Source organism: Protopterus annectens, chromosome 1.part0 (genome assembly GCF_019279795.1).
Source record: "Protopterus annectens isolate FY-2018-M chromosome 1.part0, PAN1.0, whole genome shotgun sequence".
Lineage (NCBI taxonomy): Eukaryota > Metazoa > Chordata > Ceratodontiformes > Protopteridae > Protopterus > Protopterus annectens.
In genome coordinates, this window is record NC_056725.1 from 1,283,044,705 (window position 1) to 1,283,064,002 (window position 19,298).

General features: G+C 40.9%; 1 protein-coding gene across 6 annotated transcripts in view; it reads right to left on the reverse strand.

Annotated features, from left to right (window-relative positions):
* Window positions 1–19,298, reverse strand: part of NEDD4L (NEDD4 like E3 ubiquitin protein ligase) — a 3,335,946-nt gene that overhangs the window by 720,093 nt on the left and 2,596,555 nt on the right. The window lies entirely within an intron of this gene.

Here is a 19,298-nt window from a genome sequence, read left to right on the forward strand (position 1 = left end):
GTTTCAGGATTTTGAGTTTCAGGATTTTGGTCTTTCAGGATTTTGGTCTTTCAGGATTTTGGGCTTTCAGGATTCTGAATTTTCAGGCTTTTGGTTTCAGGATTTTGATTTTCAGGCTTATGATGTTTCAGGCTTCTGAATGGGAACCATATATATATATATATATATATATATATATATATATATATATATATATATATGTATATATGTATATATATATATATATATATATATATATATATATATATATATATAAAATCACTAAAAATACATATTCTAAACCTATTAAGAGAAAAAAATATATTAATAATCTTATATACATTTAACTGTCAATTAAATTACACCTACATGTCATAAATTATAAAATAACTCCATAGACTATATGAACACATATATATAAAAAAGCATACACTAAAAGCACTTTGTGTTACTAAGACAAATACAATTCCTAAATATCATTCAAAGAATAAAAAGAATAATAATATACATATTACTTTAAATATATATATATATAAAAGAATATTAATAATCATATTAATAGTGGTACCACTGGGGCTTAATGTTTTAAGGCTCGGTCAAGCAAAGATGGTTTCAACGAAACTATCATTCGAGCCATGTCCCCTATCTGCTTGCAACCTAACTATCCACTTCTCTTCCTCTTTCTCTGTATAGTTACCAATGTTGCTTAACCTCTCTGTAGCATATTTATTTATTTATTTATTTATTTAACATTTGTTGACCGGGAAAGTCCGACTAGGTTCCACAGATCCTGTTTTCAGCAGAGGCCCGGGGAGAAATGCTCCAGAAGCATGTCTTTAGAATGTGGGAGGAAACAGTACCGGAGGAAACCCATAAGCAGGGAGAACATGCAAACTCCACACAGAAGGCACCCCAGCCGAGAATCGAACCAGAGAACCTCTTGCTGTGAGGCGACAGCATTAACCGCTGCACCACTGCACTAAAAACTTGAAGGTCTGTGTCGTATCATTCTGTAAAACGTTTAGCTATAGCATTACCGTCATTTTCTCTGCTGACAGCATAAACATGTTCCCTTATCCTTTCTCTGAGTGTCCTGTTTGTCTTTCCTACATAGAAACTGCTGCATTTTTGACGCATAGCTAAATAAACCACATTCCTAGACCTACAGTCAGCATAGTGACTAAACTCATACCTAATGTGCGTATAAAAAAGTTACTATTAGTTGTAAAACAATTTTTTTTTTTTTTTATCATTTTGTTGACCGGGAAAGTCCGACTAGGTTCCACAGAGTCTGTTTTCAGCGGAGGCCCGGGGAGAATTGCTCCAGATGCATGTCTTTGGAATATGGGAGGAAACCGGAGTACCCAGAGGAAACCCACGCGAACACAGGGAGAACATGCAAACTCCACACAGAAGGCACCCCAGCCGAGAATCGAACCGGAGAACCTCTTGCTGTGAGGTGACAGTGTTAACCACTGCACCACTGTGACGCCCATATTATTATTCTTTTTATTCTTTGAATGATATTTAGGAATTGTATTTGTCTTAGTACACAAAGTGCTTTTAGTGTATGCTTTTTTATATATATGTGTCCATATAGTCTATGGAGTTATTTTATAATTCATGACATGTAGGTGTAATTTATTTGAAAGTTAAATGTATATAAGATTATTAATAGATTTTTTTCTCTTAATATGTTTAGAATATGTATTTTTAGTGATTATATATATATATATATATATATATATATATATATATATACACACACACACACACACACACAAGCATAAGGAACTTTTTCTATATTTGCATGCTGTCAGTTTAAGGAGATTGCTTTTAAGTGCCTTCACTAAGAAGCTATATCATGTGATTTCTATGAAACATTTTATTGGCTTTGAGTAGAAGTGTAGCTATATTTAAATGAATATTAGAGTGTTTTGTAACTGTTTTATAAGTCTGAAGAAGAGTCCTTGGAGATGCGAAAGCGCTTACTTTGTGGAATAAAAGTAATATATTTCAAATTATTTTCAGTGGTTTGCTTAGATTGTCATGGAGTACCTGCATCCTTCAGTTTGATTTTACAGAGTTTTTGCTTCGAGGTACATTACCCCTGTGGTGTTTCTTTCTTTTCTAAATACTGTACTCATCTTACGACTGTTGAGGAAAAAATCTCTTCTAAGCTGATTTGGCATAGTGGTGCGTTGCTCTGACTCTCGTGCACAGGGTCCTGGGTTTGAGACTTGGCAGTGATGTCTTTTACAGGGGCGACAGGGTGCTGACTGAATTTTTTTTTTGGGGAATAAACTCTTGGCTAGGCTTGTAACGGCCTCAAAGCGAGTAGCCTAGTAACCTCCTATGATCCTAAAACTGGAATGTGCTCCCACCCACATTAAATAATCAAAGTAGCCACACTTGCTTTTCAAAGCCAGCTTACTAGCCCCAGCCTGTCAAAAACTGTGACTGTTGTTGCTTTAAAGGCACAAGTTAATTATATTTGGCAATACAATAATCTTCATTTTGTTGTTGGTACGTAATAACAGTAATACTGAATGTGACATTATCCACTAGCACTCGGTAAATATACATGAATATATTTTTCTGAATATGAAGAATACATTATTATATAAAGCTCATTCACTTCTGCACACAGTTCCCTAGCACTGGCATACTGCTTATTTTCTTTTTATCCTTGTCAACAAATTGTGAATATTTAATACTATTTCTGCTCTGTGTTTTAACATAATGCATACATTTTCAACTCTGTCCTTTGTAAATAACTATAAATCTTCTGCATCTGTTTTGTATTCTGAAGATGTACTATCAGACTCTGTTTCTTCATACTTTGTATAATGTGTCATCTTCCACCCAAGCGGTGGCTGAACAAAGTTTTCAGACCAGCCCACCTACCTAATTAACAAATGTCTGAATAAATAAAATAAAAAGTACAATTATGTAAAATCTTACCATAACACTAGATGTCCATTTCACTGCTGCAGTATTCTTTACAACAGGATCCCCTGCCAAGGGTAGCCCGAAATCCAGTCAGTATAAGAAAGCCTTTAGGTTGTGATAATTATGCCGTACTTCACACGCATGCGCCCTGTGCACAGCATAGGGCATAAAGGTGATGTGCAGATGTACCATCCTCAGAAGTGAAAAGCCCCAGTAAGAATGACAGTCTAAGGATACAAACAGGTAAAAAGTACATCCAGAAGGAAAAAAAGAACAGGAGGAGGAGGGAGGGAGTGAATACTGCAATAGTGAAAGGAAGAACATCTACTGCTATAGTAAGATTTTGCACAACTGTACTATGTTCTTCCATATCACTGTTGCAGTATTCTTTATAACAGGGAGAGTACAAGAAAAATGTTGGGAGAAGGAAGGGCCATCAGAGCCATCAAGAAAACCATGAAGGACAGGCCTGGCAAAACCATCTCTAGCTGCTTGTAAAAGTAGGCACATAAGTTCAAGTAGCTGCCTCAAGAATAGAATTTGTATCCAAACCTTTGAAAAAACAACAGAAGAAGCCAGGCTTTTTCCATGAAAGGAATAACAAAAGGAATTGGTTTTAGATTTCCAACAAGAAACGGTTTGCTTGGAAACAGCCAAACCTAAAGACCTAAAATGAAATGAAACAAAAAGCTGCTCAGATTTACACATGGTTTTAGTTTTATCCAAATAATATCAGAGTGATCCATGCAAATCCAACATGTGAAGAACCTTCTTTGGACAAATGAATAGACTGATTTAGAGAACTCTTTAACCACCTTGGACATAAAAGAAGAATTAGTACAAAGAAGCACCTTGTCCTTAAGAAAAAAAAAAATGAAGGAACAACTTGCAGCTAAGACACATAAGGGCTTGCAGCTCAGACACCTGACTGGCTGAGGTAAGGGCCAAAAGAAGAAAAGTCTCCCAAGAACAACACTGTAAGGAAGCTGAAGCTGCAGGCTCAAAAGGAGTCAGAGTCAATGTTTCAAAAACAAAATTAAAGGTCCCAGGAAGGAGGATAGGCTTCCTGAGAGGCCTACTGTGAAGGATGACTTTAAGAAATTGTCTGACCTGAAATTTAGAAGCCAAATAGGGAGTCAAAGGCAGACAAGCAGACATAGCTGCCAGGTGGGCTTTAACAGAAGAGTATGCCAATCCAACACTGAGCAATTCAGACAAACAAGAGAGAACCAAAGGAACTTTCACAGTAAGTGGATCCAGGTTATGAGAAAGACACCAAACAGAAATTTTCTTCCAATTGGATAAATAAGATTTTCCAGTAGTGAGTTTCCTGCCCTCCTGCAAGACACAAAGATTGTCCTAATAGGAAAAAAAAGTAGCCTCGAAGGGATCAAAACCCTATCACCCACAATATTAGTTGAAGAATGGACAGGTAGGGATGGATGAAAGACCCCTTGTCTTCTGTGAGTAGTTCCACCCTGTGAGGTAATTTGCGATGACTGCCCTTGTCTAAATGCAGAAGAAAAAGAAGAGGGAATCGATGCTGTCTGGGCAAAAAGGGAGTCACAAACAAGATTTTGGGAGCATCCTGTTCTATCTTGAACAGGACTCTCATTATGAGAGGAAGGGGGGAAGGCATAAAGAAACATTCCTTTCCAAGAAAAAGAGGGGGCATCCACCTTACAGGCCAGAGGACATGGGACTCTGGTGCAAAAGAGAGAAAGTTGTCTGTTCAGAGGGGAAGCAAAAATATCTACTTGAGAAGTGCCTCACTGGTGGACAACGTCCAGACACAAATCTCTGTGAAGCTTCCATTCGTAAGTCTGTGTTATGGACTTGCTCAGAGAATATGCCACAATGTTCTGATCTGAGGGAATGTAAACTGCCTGAAGGGTCACCTGATACTAGACAGCTACATCCCAAACCTGGAAAGCTAGTCTGCACAGGAGTGGAAGGAAGAGAGAAAGAAAAGCCTGAAGAGCCAGGAGAAGGGCTCTCATCGCTTTGATATCAATTTGGTCCTTCTTTTGTTGACAAGACCAAAGGCCCTGCACTTTCAGAAAACCAAAGGAGGCCCCATCCCACATCAGACGCATCTGTAAAGAGTTCCTGAGGGACTGGAGGTTGAAAATGAAGCCCTGGGTTGAGGGGCAACTGAGGAATCCACCACTGAAGTTCCAGTTTGTGACATGGGAGAAGGGGAACTGGAAAATCCAAAGGGTGAGAATGTTGAAGCCAGACTAGCTTTAGGAATCACTGAAGCTTTCTCATATGAAGTTTCGCCAGAAGAAGCATAGGAATGGTGGAAGGCATGTATCCCAGAGCCCTTAAAAACTCCCTGGCTGTAATGGAGTCCAGAGGAAGAAGGGATTGAAAGAAAACAATCTGAGTTAAAGCCTTGCGAGGAAGCAAAGATGCCAGCATTGGAACAGTCTGTAGCTTGCACCCTAGAAAAACATGATCCTGGGATTGATTCAGGAATGGAAATTCACTGTGAACCCTAGGTTTTTCAGGAGACAAACAGCAATGTGAAGATGCTGAAGTAAAATCTATGGAGAAGAGGCCTGAATGACAAGGTTGTCCAGGTAAGGAAAGATATGGATTCTTCTCAATTTGCAAAAAGCAATCACAGGAATGAGGTATTTGGTGAAGAGCCTTGGGGCAGAAGAGAGGCCAAAGGGCAAAGCAGAGAACTGAAAATTCAAGGAAGCAACAAAACTTCCTAAAAAGGGGATCAATAGGGATATGGAGATAGGCATTCTCGAGATCCAGGAAAACTAGAAAAGCCTGAGGAAGAAGAAGAGGAAACAAGATTTGAAGGGATAGCATTCAAAAGGAAGAAACCTTGAAAAAGGTGTTTAGCTGAGAGAGATCCCGAATTGGTCTCCAGATGCCTTCCTTCCTGGGGACCAAAAACATTCTGGAGTAAACCCTTTCCCCTTGGAGACATTAGAACTTATTGAGTTGTTCCTTGAGATAGCAGGCCCTGAAGTGCCTCTGAAAAAAATGGCAGCTGCTCCTCACGATGCTGATGAATGTCCAAAAAGGGGGAAGAGATTTCTAAACCATATAATACACCTGGTGAATTATGGATAGAACCCAAGTGTCTTGAATGATCTTTAACCAAACAGGAAGTGACAGGGAAAGATGAAGAGAGAGAAAAAGGAATGTGACTGAGAAGAAAGGAGCAAGGATAGTCAGACAGCACCTGGCTTGACTGGAAAAGGAGGCCTCTGAGCTGAAGGAGTTTGAGTAGATTTAGCAGAAGGAGCCCTTCTACCACCCTTCTTGCCTTTGGGGGGAGGGCGAGAGCGTCTGTGGCAAAATCAGGTTTATTTGGGCAATTCCCTTGAAACTTGGAACAGGTGAAACAAAAATATGTTTAAAATCCTGTAAAGTCTTACCCTTTTCCCAAAGGGGACAAACAGCTCAGCAACAGCAGCACCAAAAATATGTTTGCTATATAGAGGAGCATCCATCAGCTTAGCCTTAATATCGTCAGGCAAAGGAGGGAGTCAAAGACAGCAATACCTCTTCAAAACAGAACCAAAAACAGCAGCTCTAGACGAGGCATCAGCTGCATCATAGCTGTATTTAATAGAATGGTGAGCAACCTGCGAAGATGTCCCTAATGAAGAAAGAGCTGAAGTCTTCCCCTCAGAGTCAGGAATATCTGAAATATATGACGCACAGGAGACACTCCAGGTGCAGTTAACTGTTGACAAAACACCTATTCAAATCATAGCTAGCTAGAGACCTCCAACCATGACTCAGGACGCCCCCCTCCTCCTATTTGGACTTACTTAAATCCATCAAGATTCAACCCTCTACTCTGATCCTGGGTGACTAACTACCCAACCATAGAGTGGAAGACCTATTCTAGCCCAAAGATGAATGCCTAGAAATTTCTCGATTTTGTCAATGCCAATGCATTGGATCACTAGGTTGACACGCCTACGAGAGGTGAAAATATCCTGGACCTGGTCCTAACCAACATGAGTAGCCACTGTTGCACTTCTACAGTGTCATCCCTCTTGGTAAGTTACAACCATGAAGAGATCACTTTTGAAGTCACCATCTCCCCTGACCCCCCCCCCCCCCCAATCAGGGTCAAATGAAAAAACTTTTTCAAAGCTGACTACAATCTCCTCAGAGCAGGTATAAGCAGCTTCACAGCCACCATCCCTTCAGTTGGAACTAGCACTAATATCCAAGTCTACACCAAAAAACTATATGAGCACCTACATAGCTGTACGGACTCAGCAATACCTGACAGGACCAAATCATCTTCCTCAAGAAGGAGTAAACCTGTCTGGTGGTCAGCAGCAATAAACAACTCTATAATAGAATAAAAAAAATTGCTATCCAGGGCCAAGAAGTAGCAGGTGCCAAGTTGTAAGCAATCTCTCCTTTGTCTGAACAAGCAAATAAGGTCCCTGGTGAAATCCTCTAAGGCTAACTTCGAGTCCAAATTGGCCACATCCACCAAGGACAATCACAAGGCCTTCTTCACATATGTCTGCAATCTCAAAAGCAACACCCAAATCTGCTCTGAACTGGTGGTCAATAACACCACATACACAAACGCCATAGATATATAGCCAACCTGCTGGAGGACAGGTTCAGTGAAAACTTCAACCCCCTGTCCTCCCATCAGTAAATCAGGACATCCCCAGCACCTGCCCCCTTCCACTCATCACTAGGGAGCAGGTCTTTAATACCCTCTCAAAGGCAAAAAATACAGTCACCATGGGACCTGATAAAAACCCCCTTGCTGTACCCTACATGAACTCAGACATGCGCTATCAGCTCCATTAAACACACTATTCAACCAAAGCCTGAGCACTGGCTTCATCTCAGCTGAATGGAGGACAGCCACTGTCATCCCTCTACACAAAGGTGGTGCGTCCACTGACCCAGGCAATTACAGGACCATCAGCCTAACTAGCCTGATCCGCAAGGCCATGGAATGCATTATCATGGATCTTACAAACGAGGACATTGGCAACCTCCAAACTCTTGACCCCACACAGTTTGGTTTTGTTAAAGGGAGACCATGCCTGTTAAACTTGGTTAACTTCTTTGAAACAGTCAACAAAGCCATGGACAAGGGTGAAGATGGTGCACACCACCTACCCTGACCTAGCCAAAGCCTTTAACACTATTCCCCACTCGGGCATAATAGATAAACTCTCCCAGCTAGGCATCAACCCGTATGTTACCAGATCGATAGCTAACTGGCTCACTGACAGAACCCACTCAGACAAAGTAGGGGAAGCCACCTCTAGTAGTAGACCCGTAATGAATGGTGTACCCCAAGGATCAGTCTTGGGGCCTCTACTGTTTGGGATATACTTTTCTGAGGTGCAAGCTAAAACCAGTGGTCTGTGGCTGACCAAGTTTGCTGATGACTGCAAGATGGGCGCGGTCTTAAATTCCCCTAGAGATGTGAACATCCTCCAAGAGGGCCTTACCCAAACTAATGACTGGTGCCAGAAGCATAGCCTCAAACTGAATGCCAAGAAATGCATCATCTCCTTTGGGGAAAATGTCATCCCCACTAATTATCACATTAATAACGTACTAAGCATGCAGTCAGCCATGTGGGACTTGGGCACCCTGGTTGATAGCAACCTGACTTTTGACCACCACGTTGCCTCTGTTGTACAGAAGGCTTTCTACATGGCCTACCTCATAAATAAGGGTATTTCATGCAGGAACAAGGAGGTCATAACATACCTGTACTCCTCCCTTATCAGACCCATTATTGAGTACAATGCCCCCTTCGGCATGTACCTTGCCAAGCACATGCAGCAGTTGGAGGGACCACAGAGGTTCCTGACAAGGACAATCCAGGGTCTCAAACACCTATCCTATACATTTAGGCTAAAAGCCCTGTCCCTCTACTTAGTCTCATACAGACTGCTCAGAGGTGACCTGTGTCTGGCATACAAGGCCATTTCAGACCCAGCCTTGACGGATTTGCTGTATATCTGTAAGACAAACTTCACTCGCGCAACTCACATGCAAGGCCTTAACCTGGTCTGTGACATTAACAGAACTTTCTGGCAGGATAGATTTGTGTCTCATAGACTCCCCCCATCTGTGGAATAGACTCCTTCTCCATGTCAAGCAGAGTACCTCTTTAGCCCTCTAAGAGGAACCTGGACGACTGGATGGGAAACAGAAAATATACCCCTGAGATCCCAACTGTGTCCCTGCTGGACAGGGGAAACAGGTGCTGACTTTGAGGCAACACAGGTGAAATTCTTGCTTAGGTTTAAAAGGGCTTCCGAGCCAATAACCTAGTATCATCCTATGAACCTATGAAATAACTTGACAGGCCTGAGAGAGAAGAGCTAAAATATCCTTATTTATGTGGGTCTGGTAGTTTACAGCTGTAAAGGCCAGGCTAGCAAAAGTAGACACCTTCTTACCCAACCTCTCCAGAGACCTGCTGTCCTTGTCAGAGGGAAGCAGCTTTGTAGAAGGCAAAAGCTTATCCAAGGCAACAGAAACAACACAAGGGTCAGCAGAGGGGCACCTATAAAGGAATTTGCAATCCTCAGGCACCTTATAAAACCTATCAGTTTTTTTTAGGACCAGGGGCATAGTTAGGAGCCTAAGAAGCTGTAGAAAAAGCATCCAACAAGGCAGCAAGAACAGGACGGACAGCAGAGGCCTTAGCAGACTCCGGTTGAAGAAGCTCATAGTACCTTTTCTGGACATCAGAGACCTGAGCAAAATTCCACTTAAAAATCTCCATTATACGGGAGACTGTATCACCAAAAGAAATCTCCTCAAAAGTAAAATCCGGACTAATAGATTCCACCTCCTCAGAGCCATAATCCAAAGGAGAGGGAATCTGTGAATAGATCAAGGATTCTTCATCAGAATCCACATCTTCATTAGATAAAACCTGCTCCCTAGGCCTCTTAAGAGGGGTAGAAGACCAAGGGTAGCTGGAACAGAGCCATAAGGGCATTAAACAGACCTTGAGTGAAATTTTGCCATTCACTTTGAGGATCTTTGGGAGCAGGAGAAAGGTGCTTAGTTTTCTGCTTCTTTTTCAAGGGGAAGTCAGCCCTAAAGATCTTAGGTGGCTCGGACCCTTGACAACACTCTATAAGCACAGTAGGAATTGCTCCTCTGACCAAGATTTGAGGAACACCACCTAGGCCCTTCGGAAATAATCAGCCGCGGTTCCCCCTGAACATCCAAAGCAGATGTCTGCAAGGCCTCCATGGACGTCCGAGAAACCATATCCATGTCTACCTCCAAAATGGTCACAACAGAGAAATCAGACTGAAAAACTGGGCGGTCCTCTGAGCTTTCACTAACCTCAAGAGAAATGTCTAGCAGAGGCGGTACAGCTGAAGAGCCCAACTGAGCTTTCTTTGTCTTCTTCGTGGACGGCTTACCCTCAGGCCGGGAAGATTCCTCTATAGTACCCTTAGCCAACAATTTAGGATGTTTGCTTTCTAATCAGATTGTTAAAGAAGAGAGATGACTATGCAAGGTTTTTGGGACAAACGGCTGACAAACAGGATAAGACATATTGTTGCGAGAAGCACCAAAGCAAACCACCGCTTGTGATGATTCTTATGGGGAATCTGTCTCCCACACTGAGATTTCCCTTTTCTGAATGACATGAAACCAACAACTAAACAATAAAAGGAGATAAGAAGAACCCCCCCCCCCAGCAGGGCACTTATATGAAAAGAGGCTTGGTAACCATCAGACAAACGAGCGTTCAGACTGATGGTCGAAGATGTAGTTTGGACTAGTGGCAAAGATGTTCTGAGGATAGTACATCTGTACGTCACCTTTATGATCTATGCCATGTGCGGGGAGCATAAAGTGTGACATACAGCATCACTATTACAACCTAAAGGCTTTGGAGTACTGGCCAGAACTCGCGCTACCCTTGGCGGAGATCCATGTTGTAAAGAATACGGATACAGTGATATGGAAGGATATCTATTATGTACAACTGACTTTCTGGACAGAACTATGAAAATTGTTGAGGATCAGGTAAGGAAAAATGAGCTATAAAAACTGTTAGTTAAACAGAAATCAGAATCTCTGTCTTTACAAGACCCAAACCATCTTCACCTTTACTAAACATAATACATACAAGTAATAAAATCACTCTTTCCAACCCAACACTAAAGTCTGCATCAACAAAAGGTGATATTGGAGAAGCAGGACTAATCCATATCTGAAATGCTGAACCAAGGTTAAATACGTTTGGTTAAACCTGCAAGGCATCTTGGGTTGCATTAAAGAGCCCTTCTGGAAGATTCACCTGACTCCTCCAATGGAACTGAAGTATGTCTACTCACCACAATTTTTATCCTAACAATGGTTTTATCACAAGTAATTAAGCACTTCATGTAGTTTTGATATAGTTAAATGTAGCATACAGTAATAAAATAATCTACAAATGGAAGAAAAAAACACTACAATGCGTCTGGACTAACTGTCACTGTAAGAGAAGAACAAAAACTGTGAGCTAAAGATAACAACCACTTCTAACTAGCATTAGGGTAACATCTACTAGCAGCAATAATTTGTAACTCTACCTGCTTTTATGATACTCTGCCAAATCTTGCATATTGCAGAGTCTGCATTAAGCTGCAAATTATATTACAACTACCTTTCAACTGTCATTCCCCATAATCAAAGCTCTACCTTCAAATTAATTAAAAAAATATTAAATTCCCTTCCTCTCAGTAGGAATAGAAGAAGCAATGATGTACAGACATAGTAGAAAAAATGGATATGGATATTTATACATACTAGTTTTTTAAACAACTGTGTTAAAGTTGTCCTTTATATTCCAGAATAACTCATTCAAAAATCTATTTAAAAAGAACATCTATTTTAAAAATATTATAGACCCCATTGATAGGAATTGCAAGGCAAGTTTCACAGACAAATGTATTATGTTCAGGAACAAGATGTAGTTAAAAAAAAAAAAAAAAAACCCTAAGCACTTCTGGCTAAGTGGCACAGACAGATAAAACATTCAAACAGCAGTTCAGGATCTATCTAAAAAAGCTGAGCATGGGAAAGTGTCTGTTAGCGGCTTACACCATGACGGCTATCCTACAGGGACTGAGTTGATGGTCCTGGTCAGACAATTTGGCCCAATGCAACATATGTCCATAGGATTGCGGAGACATGGCTGTGGCACTCCTAAGCAGGTGATAGTAGCCCTTGTCGGAGCATGCATGCATAAGGGACACGGAGTAATGAATGAAGGTATTCAGAAATGAATTAACAGAACTCAAGTCTTAAAAAAGGCAAATGAGATTGCTGTGTTAAAGGAAACATATTCTCCTGAACTGTAGGACTAGCACATGTAGCTAAGCAAACACGGTACTGGACTCTTGTGTAGACATAGGTTGCTGCTGTAGGTTTGAATTCCTGTAGGTTATCATCAGTTACCCTGGTGTGCAAGATAATTCTGCATTGGCATGTACAAATACCTCCATGTTTTAAATGCACATGGCCTTGTTCAGGCTGGGGGCTGGCATAATGGTTAAGGTGTTCATCTCACAGAAACAAGGTTTTATTCTTGCCTTTGAGTTTAACTGGCTAGGAAGAAAATGGCCTGCAAGGATAGCTAGCTTAGTACTTACCTATGAAGGCCAGTGGGCATAAGTTGACAGCCATGTGCAAACTAAGGAATACTGAGCATGATAACCTGGGAAAGGCTTACATCTGCTAGCTTAATGCACATCTTATACTGAGACCTGTAAGAAATACAAGGAGGTGGGCCACTCAAAAAGCAGAAATGCTGTGAGAAATTAAGTGGCAGCAGTAGCCAAGGGGCAACACTGGTGTGCAAGTAGCAATAAAGAAATAAGATGAGAGTGGCCCAGGGTTGGTGGCAATAACCTATGAAAGAAGGCACAAGGCATGCCATATAACTCATATCAGAGCAAATGTCAACAAGGAAAACAATGTAAATGGATACTGGTTCTTCTGTGACAGTCACTGAGAGTTCAGAGAGGATTTCCAAAATGCCAATCTACTACTTCTAGAGATACAGTTTAAGACTTATACCAGTGAGAGTGCTGTTCCACTGGAGAAACAGAAACAGTCAGTGATTGAAATGTAACAACCACAAACAAATTCTGGACTTGTATGTTGTCCATACTGGTGTGACAGTACTATGGGACTCTGAATGGCTGAAGGCACTTAAGCTGGACTGGGGTATCTGTCTACAGTCTACATACTGTACCCCCTTCCACAGGGGCTGTAGAAGGTGCTGAATGATGCAGTATCAATATTCCAGAATGTACCTGGTACATTCAAACACACAAATAGCAAGATAATCCTGAAACAGGAAGCTACATCCATGAACTATAAGGCTCATCCTGGCTCACACACTACCCACAAAAAGGTGGAACTGGTGATGAACATGATGGAAAATGCTGGAATTCTGTCTACGTTTGACTGGAGACAGAGTGATACAAGTGGTGCCTGTAAGTAGGAAAGATACGACTGTGCAATATCTGCTGTTATTTTCAAGAAGAACCATAACCCAGTGTTACAGGCTGAGCAATACCCACTGTCACAGACTAAGAAACATTTGCAAATTTCTCTGGAAGACATCATTTCAGTAAAGTGGACTTGGTAAAGGCTTACCTTCTGATAAAAATGGTTGAAGAATCCAAGATAAAGAAATTAGCATAAATGGATAAAGCCGTGACAATGACTCAGGCAACCCATGTTTGATTAATGGTTTGGGCATTTGTTGGAGATGGCATGAGGAAGATGGGCACATCTACCATGGGGAAGGGACAGTCTGAATCATGATTTCCCATAACACTCCTCAGCGTTGGAATGGCAGACATGACTCAACCCTGTGATGCAAGTGTGTGTGGAGCCTCATGTGCAGCTCCCCAAGTCATTCAGTTGTAACCTTCATCTCGGGTCTGTAAGCATGCCGCTGTGAGGGAAAGGCATAGTGGCCCCCAAGATAATGCAGGTAGCATGTCCCCTGAAAAGACAAGGGATAACAACATATATTCAAACCCCCCTGATGGCTGCCTGGATGAGGATTCCTACAGCCAATTCTTATCCAAACAGGAATGAACAGACCAGCTGGAAAATTAGAGACCCACTGCCTGGAAGGCAACACAGAAGAAAAAGCAAATAAGGGGAAAAAATATTCCAAGGTGTTTCTCAACATTAATACCCTCAAAGCACTGTACTAGTACAATTTTGCAGTGACATCAATACCAGTACTTTGACAAAGAGCCTTTGATCAAGCATTACAATGGCACCCTGGCAAACAGCCCTATTGTGATGAAATTACTCTGATGGTGGAAGAATGATGAGGCTCATTAAAAAAAAAATTAAGACTGTTCTACACATATTAGTAAACTGTCATTCAGGCACAACAAATATGAATTTTTCAAACCACACTACCGATGCTCAAGGCTTCAACTCCACAACTGCAATGACAAAATACAAGCAGTGATATAGCAATCTGGGCCACAAGGTCACAAGATGTTTTGCAATTAAGCTCCTTCTTGGGTTTCCTATTGTACAACTAGAGCCTACTTAATGCAGCCACTGTGTCCTCTTACTTGAATGGATTATTATGAACAAAAGAAGGCTTGGTATGTCTGAAACAGTGTGATTTGGCTTTCCAAAAGGCCAAAGAGGTCACATTGAACATTGTGCTAACACATTATGAGTCATACCCGAGAATCACAGTAGTCTGTGATGCTTTAATACATGGTACTGGTGCAATGATGTTACATATCATAAAGGATGATAACAAATGCCCAATGACTTTTTGCGCCACGATCCCTAACAGAGGAATCATGCCAGACTGGCCAGGAACCTTTAAGCCTTGCCTGGAGTGCAAGAATTTCAACCAAAATCTCTACTGAAAAGAGAGGTTAACCCTGCAAATTATAACTGGCAATTGCTGATCTTAAATCCACGCAAGTGAATTTCCCTTACTGTTGCAAAGAGGAGACAGAAGGGGGCTCTTTTCCTGGAACAACACAAATGAAACAGAAAGTTCAGGAAAGCAAGACATTGAGATAAAGCCAATGGGTGTATGGGCCACCTTTGATGGTTCCAATAGCTATGGAAACCATATTCATAGATGGCACTCTGAAAATGCTCATTTGTCTCAACTTGTGTATCCTGTAAGAATCAGATAGGAAACTTAAAGAGATCTTGTTCTAACCTACCCGAACCTACTTGGCAACACCAAATGGCTGCAGCACTCTACAGCAAACCACAAACTGAGTTGTTTTACCAGCAGTGAGATGAGCCTGCAGCTTGTGGTGATTGCACTGTGTGGAGATTAATGTTAAGTGATTTTACCAAGATGAGGTGCAGAGTGTTTGAAGAACTACACACAGACCAGCTGGATACAAACAAGATGAAGACAGTGACTCCTAGGCCATGTGAATGGAAACATTTGTAATTGCTAGAAATAAATTATCAAACTGAACAGCTTGCATACACTGCTCAGGATGCTAGCATGTCCAGACTCTCCATGTACAGCACCACTGCACTCTTAGGAATGGTCTGCCAAGCCATGCCAAATAATTCATGCAAAACTTTGCAAGGCTGCCACAGGTCCTACTTTACTGGTAATTGTAGATGCTTGCACCAAGTGCTTGGAGGAATACTCACCATGAAATACAAGAGAAACCCTCTGTAAGAAATGCCAGGACAACTGGCACTGACAATTGACCACTACTTGTTATTGAACATAGAGAAAAACATAATCAGGCACAGTACTTCAGCACTCTACCAACCAGTCGCCAATGGATTAGTGGAATCTCAACTTAAAAGCCTGAAGAATGCTTTACTGGCTATGGCAACAAAGAAAGAGATTCTAAACCAAAAATAGTAGAAGGGATCATAACCAGAGATGGTAAACTTTGTGAGGATACCAGGGTATACACCTCATGCTTTCAAAATACAGTGGTGTGCACTAACAGATGTTTTCCACCATAGCATTCTGTCACTGTGACTCAGGCACTGGGGTACAGAAATGGGTATGGCATACAGATAAAAAATCCCAGTGACCATGAATATGATGGTGAATTCACACGCCTCAATCTTTTCTTAAGAGATGACAGGCTTTCGGATGAGATCCAGGGAGTTATGAGTGACTGCCTGTGTGTCCAAGATTCAGGAGGAGCACCAACCAAATATCTGCTCCATAGGGGTCAAAAAATATTTAATAAACAAATCAGCAAACTCCTCCTCATTGCTGGCATATCACAATGTCATACAGCAACAACCCACTAATCTCCTGCTGAGCTGTTCCTGGGCAGCACACTATATTCCAAGCTGGACTTTCTTATACCAAATATGAGAAGATGGGTACAAGACCAACAGTTGAAGCAACCAGAGACATATCTCCAAGGGGAAGCATGGCAACTTGACATGGGACAGACTGTTTTATCCAGACATTAAAAGGGTGACAGTATATGGTCTATGAGGAAGATTAAGGAAAGGCATACACCTCTTTCATGTAACACTGTGGAAGCTGCTCCAGGCCATATTTAGAGATGTTGTGTACATCAACAGTGGGTCCTGGGATGCCAGGTATGAAGACAAATGCATCAACCCTGCTGTTGCCTCTACTTCACCAGCTACCCTAGTGAAGGACCACAGTAGCCCTTCCAAGGAGGAAAATGTTACTCATCTCAGGATTTTAGGTATGGATAGCACACTAACGTTTAAACTCGTAAGAACAATCCCAGTTTTCTTGAAAATTAAAAAAAATAATTAAAAAAAAATAATTCCCTCAGCTGGTAAGGAACAATCTTACTATTGTTAGCTGATTAAACACCTTGCATGAGTGTGATCAACTGCCTTTTGTCTGCTTCTTTTTCAGGCAGGCTGCTTCCAGTGCTGGGCAGTCCAATATAGTGGTTTGCTGAAGGAACATTACTGTGTGTCTTGTGCTGATTTTAAGCCATGTCCCAGTGGTGCACAGTTAAGGTAGTTCATAAAAGTGGAGGGCAGGAGTCCCCTATATATGCAAAACAAGGGTGTTATTTCAGTGGCTACAACTGGACTGCAGTGGCCTTAACTCTAAGTAAAAGGGAAAAAAAAGAGATCAAACTTATCAGAACAGCTGCTTGTAAAATGTCCATTGCAAAAAGCATCCATAAATAGTGTGGTTGAGTGGTGAGGGGTGGGATTTAATGAGGCCTGTGGTGAGAGACGGCGCTCGGGAATTGGCAAAGTTCAAAGTTGACAAACTTGACTTCAATCTTTGTGCTGTGGTGAACTGTACATTTTAGTGGTTCCACAGACGCTAGAGATGGTTCTGAAAAATGAGTGCACATGTGTCGAGTGCATGGCACAATCAAACCAAACATATGAAGAAAACAGTGAGCAGCTTGTAGAAATATGGACCACTCTATAAAGAACAAATCAACCTGAGACTATACCATTCTTCAGTGGACCAATGAAAGAAAGTAATACACACATGCTCTGCCATGTGGAGGCTTTCTTCTCTTGTAGTTCATCTGATTTTGTTAATAGTGCATCAGAACATTAATTCTAAGAACATCATTTTGCCAAAAAAATGTACGTAAGAGGTGAAAGCTCTTTATTAAAAATACTATATGCAAACAAACCCAAACTCTGCAGTTCATAATAATGAAAAACAAATGGTAAACAAAGTGAATGAGGACCTTCTTTTACTTTGATATTCCAGTTGTATACCCTTAACAAAGACGAACAGAACAGCAGCAAAGCAAGACATTAGTGAAGAATAACCCATGCAAAAAAGTTTTCAGTCCTAAGTAGGGATGGGGAGAAGTGTTATCAACAGATTTATCTCTGAACAAAATATAAGCTATGTAAAAAAAAAAAAAAAAAAAAACTTTTAACAAAGGTATGTCACTGTAAAAACTAATATATTTCAAGTTTCATGGTGGTGTGCAGTAGTGTATATTCACATCAAGCTTCAATTTGTCATTTCAGTTTACTGAACCTTTTTATGCTACTCACTCACTTTGTTACCAGTTTCTGAAACTGATCTGCACTACATTTCTAATGTGCTTAAATAATGCTCCACACCTGCACAATGGCAAGCCATAACATCATTTGCAGGGTTTGAAACTGTCAGACAACAAGGGAATTTTTCCAACCTGTGTTGGTTTCCCTGACAGTTTCCATGTGTACAATAACTCCTTAGGCACTATCATTGTAGAGAAACTGTGTTAGTCCACACCTAGAGTACTGTATAGTTCTAGAACCCATATAAGGAAAAGAACATAAGACTGCAAGAAAGAATGTAAATGAAATCTACAAGAAAGATCCAAGGGATAAGGGGAAGGAGTATGATAAGAAACTAGAAGATTTCACTTGAGACCAAAAGACCTGGGACATGACATTGATGGATAAGATCATGTCAGGTGGATGTCAAGGAATCACTATGAACATGAATTACACTTGAAAGGAGGGGGTACAGGCAGCAGATTAAGACGACAAACTATTGCCTGGATCACCGAAAGTACTTTTTGCAGACAAGGTTGTGGATCCATGGTAAGGACTACCAGGAAGACTGAAGGCACAGGGAATTCACAGAGGCATTCAAGAGTGCATGGGGCAGTTGGAAAAAAAAAACATTAATTGGAAAGACAGGGGTGGGAACTGGGAAGGGAGGCAGAATGTTAAGGCGCTTAAAAGAATAGACTAGATAAGCCTATTGTTTACTTCTGCCATTAAAATGAAGATAATGTTTTGTAACAGCAGGAAGCACAACAGTCTCTCTAACACCGTCTCCGCATTACATATCCATTAAACAGTAGAGGCAGCATAAACCATGCATGTCAGCTTGTACAAGATCCAACTTTAAACCTTTGAATCCACATAGAATACACATTTTAAATTTGAAAATAACTTTCGATTACTACAAATAGTTCAAATTGCACTACAATAAAAGCTGTTTTAACTGTGCTTCATCTATGCTGAATGTGACTGATCTTTGATGTAAATCCTCACATCACATGTGCTTAAACTTTGGCCCCATGCCTAATAATGTAACACACAACATTATTCAAGCAGGGAGTGCATCCCAGTTTTGCCTTATTGCTGAAACAGTATCTACTGACATTCTGTGGTGATAACTGGTGAATTGTATGAATATCTGCTTAAGGGCATGGAGAGTTCATGAATCCAGTAAATCAATCATTTTAAGTACTGCAAAATATTTTTGTTACAACTGCAAATGTAAATCCACACTTCATATTAATAGTTAGTATATACTTGCAGAAAATGTTAAGCTGATTAGTAAAATTTAAGCTATTAGTTCCAGAAAACACCATATGAAAAGAAACTGCAAGAAAATGACAGCA